Source organism: Otolemur garnettii, unplaced genomic scaffold (assembly GCF_000181295.1).
Source record: "Otolemur garnettii isolate 467f Iridium unplaced genomic scaffold, OtoGar3 scaffold00219, whole genome shotgun sequence".
Taxonomy (NCBI): Eukaryota; Metazoa; Chordata; class Mammalia; order Primates; family Galagidae; genus Otolemur; species Otolemur garnettii.
This window is the reverse complement of record NW_003852614.1, coordinates 576,792-580,991: the sequence shown is the minus strand read 5'-3', so window position 1 is coordinate 580,991 and position 4,200 is coordinate 576,792.

Below are 4,200 nucleotides of genomic sequence, written 5' to 3'. Positions count from 1 at the left end.
AGGCTCCGTCTCAAAAAAAAAAAATTGCAATTATACAGTATGTTCTACAACATTATTATAATAGCTATATATTATTCCATCATTTTGATATGCCATGCTTTGTTTAACCAATTACTACTAAATGTCAAACCTTTTTTTTTAGAGACAGAGTCTGACTTTGTAGCCCTCAGTAGAGTGCTGTGGCATCACAGATCACAGTAACCTCCAGCTCTTGGGCTTAAGTGATTTTCTTGCCTCAGCCTCCTGAGTAGCTGGGACTACAGGGGCCTGCCACAATGCCCGGCTATTTTTTTGTTGCAGTTTGGCCAGGGCCAGGTTCAAAACCACCACCCTCAGTATATGGGGCCAGCGCCCTACTCACTGAGCCACAGGAGCCACCCATGTCAAACATTTTTTTTTTTTTGAGACAGAGTTTCACTATGTCACCTTCAGTAGAGTGTGTGGTGTCACAGCTCACAGCAACCTCAAACTCTTAGGCTTAAGCGATTCTCTTGCCTCAGCCTCCCAAGTAACTGAGACTACAGATGCCCACCACAACACCCAGCTATTTTTTGTTGTTGTTGCAGTTGTCATTGTTGCTTTAGCTGGCAGGGCCAGGTTCGAATTCGCCAGCTTTGGTGTTATGTGGCCACAGCCCTACCCTGAGCTATGGGTGCTGCCTTTTTTGCCTTTCCTTTCTTTTCTTTCTTTTCCTTCCTTCCTTCCTTCCTTCCTTCCTCCCTCCCTCCCTCCCTCCTTCTCTCTTTCTTCCTCTCTTTCTCTCTTTCTTTCTGACAGATTCTTCCTCTGTTGCCCTGGGTAGAGAACCATGGCAGCATCATAGCTCATAGCAACCTCAAACTCTTGCACTCAAGCGTGGATATCAAACCTTATTTTTTCACAACAAGAAGTATAATATTTTCTGAATTTAATCACTTCCATGAACATCAACAAGGACTCGGGGGCAGCGCCTGTGGCTCAAAGGAGTAGGGTGCTGACCCCATATGCCGAAAGTGGTGGGTTCAAACCCACCCCTGGCTAAAAACTGCAAAAAAACTACAACAACAACAACAACAACAAAACCAAGGACTCTGTAGAACTCCAAGTGAAAAGAGATATCTGAGTGGTCAGGTATAGAGGCTCATGCATGTAATCCTAGCACTTTGGGAGGCCAATGTGGGTGGATTGCCTGAGCTCATGAGTTTGAGACCAGCCTGAGCAAGAGTGAGACCCCATCGCTAAAAATACCCAGTCATTGTAGGGGGGCCTGTAGTTTCTAAAAATAGCCGGATACCTGTAGTCCCAGCTACTCAGAGGCAAGAGAGTCGCTTGAGCCCAAGAGTTTGAGGTTGCTGTGAGCTATGATGCCATGGCACACACACTACCAAGGGCGACAAAGTGAAACTCTGTTTCAAAGAACAAACCAACAAACAAAAAATGAGGCTCAGCGCCATAGCTCAGTGGTTAGGACACTAGCCATATACACCAGGCTGGCAGGTTTGAATCTGGATTGGGCCTGCTAAACAACAATGACAACTACAACAACAACAAAAAAATAGCTGGGTGTTGTGGCGGGTGCCTGTAGTACCAGCTACTTGGTAGGCTAAGGCAAGAGAATTGCTTGAGCCCAAGAGTTTGAGGTTGCTGTGATCTGTGATGCCACAGCATTCTACAGAGGGCAACGTATTGAGACTCTGAAAAAAAAGAGAGAGAGAGAGATATCTGAATAATTAACTCTGAAAGTGGCATTAAGGTGCAGACTCTTTGGCAATTATTTGATTAGGATGAACTTCACTCTGTAGAACCAACTCTGGAATCATATGGGTTCTTTTTTTTTTTTTTCCGTTTTTTGGCCGGGGCTTGTTTGAACCCGCCACCTCCGCATGTGGGGCCGGCACCCTACTCCTTTGAGCCACAGGCGCTGCCCCATTTGGGTTCTTATTTAGTGTTTTTTTGCATATTAAGTACCCTGGAATAAAGAAAAAGAAATATGTGTTTTAGAGAGACATTAGGAAAAACTAGACTGTGAGCTTCTCAACAATACAGATCAGGTCTTACACATTCTAAATCTCCAGCATCTAGTATAGTCCCTGGTAAGTACTCAATTAATGTTTATTGGCTTATAGGGGTACAGGTGAATCTTTCTAAGAGTAGAATGTGAACGTTTTAAAGCAATAACTGAGAAAATGACATGAAGGCTGTGTTGATCAGTTGATGGAAGTATTTCAGATTGCATGTGAAAACCCCACACTGTACCCCAGAAGTGCATTAATGTACATAGTTACCATTCAATAAAAAAAAAAAGAAAGAAAAAAATTAATGTTTATTGGATGAATGAATACAGGAGAAAGAGATAGGGGAAAGCCCTAATGAATCCAACTTATGGTAATATTTATTTTTCCTTTCTTTCTACTTTTTCTATTTTTAGTAGAGACAGGCCTTACTCTTGTTGAGGCTGGTCAACTCCCCAGCTCAAGGGATCTGCCCACCTCAGCCTCCCAAAGCCCTAGGATTACATGAGTGAGCCACTGCACCTGGCTATAATATTTCTATAATATAAAGCTTAATAAGGAAAGAGATAAGAGTGAAACAAAGGCAGGCAGATGAAGATAAGGCATCTTCATCTTACATTTATTTATTTACTTACTTACTTATTGAAACAGAGTCTTGCTCTGGCCAGGGTTAGAGTGCCCTGGCAACAGTATAGCTCACAGCAACCTAAGACTGCTGAGTTCAAGGGATCCTCCTGCCTCAGTCTCTGGAATAGCTAGGAGTACTGGTGCTGGCCATAACCCCCGGTTAGTATTTTTTTCTATTTTTAGTAGAGATGGGGTCTTTCTTGCTCTTGTTCTTGCTCTTGTTCAGGCTGGTCTCTTAACTCCTGACCTCCAGGAATCCTCCCACCTGGGCCCCTCAGAGTGCAAGAATTACAGTTCTGGGGCAGCACCAGTGGCTCAAAAGGGTAGGGCGCTGGCCCCATATGCCGGAGGTGGCAGGTTCAAGCCCAGCCCCAGCCAAAAAAAAAAAAAAAGAAAGAAAAGAATTGCAGTTCTGAGTTATTGCCCATTTTACCTTTAAAAAGAACAATAATAGGGCGGCACCTGTGGCTCAGTGAGTAGGGCGCCAGCCCCATATACTGAGGGCGGTGGGTTCAAACCCAACCCCAGCCAAACTGCAACGAAAAAATAGCCAGGTATTGTGGTGGGTGCCTGTAGTCCCAGCTACTCAGGAGGCTGAGGCAAGAGAATCACCTAAGCTCAAGAGCTGGAGGTTGCTGTGAGCTGTGATGCCACAGCCCTCTACTGAGGGTGACGAAGTGAGACTCTGTCTCTTAAAAAAAAAAAAAAAAGAACTATAATAGGCTCAGAACCCATAGTACAGTGGTTACGGCGCTAGCCACATGCACCGAGGCTGGCAGGTTCAAGCCCAGCCTGGGACGACTAAACAACAGTGACAACTGCAACTGGGTGGCTGTAGTCCCAGCTACTGGTAGGCAGAGGCAGGAGAATCACTTGAGCCCAGGAGTGGAGGTTGCTGTGAGCTGTGGTATCACAGCACTCTACCCAGGGCAACAGTTTGAGGCTCTGTCTCAAAAAAAAAAATTATATTTTTGACTTATTTTTTGAGTTAATTTAGGGTTCCATTTTCTTCTTTTGAAAGTAGACCCAGTTATTCTAGCACCATTTGTTTTTTTCAACAAATGACCATAGGCACACTAATTTATCTCTGGACTCTCAGTTCTACTCTACTGATGTACATGTCTGTATTTATCCCAACAGTAACACTGTTTTTGGTTACTATTGTAGTAACTTTTCAGATTAGAAAGTGTGAGTCTTCCAACTTTGTTCTTGTTTTTATCAAAGTTATTTTGGCTAATCTGGGTCCCTTGCAGAATTTTAGAATCAGGTTTTCAATTTCTACAAAGAATTTAGATGGATTCTGATAGGTATTGTGTCGAACCTGTAGGTTAATTTGGGAAATACTGGCATTTTAGCAACATTGAGTCTTCTGATCCATAAGTATGAGATCTTTTTCCACTTATTTAGACCTTCTTTAATTTCTTTTAACAATGTTTTACAGTTTTCATAGTATGAAAGCTTTGCACTTCTGTTAAATTTATTCCTTTTTTTTTTTTTTTTGAGACAGGAGCCTCACGCTGTCCCCCTGGGTAGAGTGCCGTGACATCACAGCTCACAGCAACCTCCAACTCCTGGGCTCAGG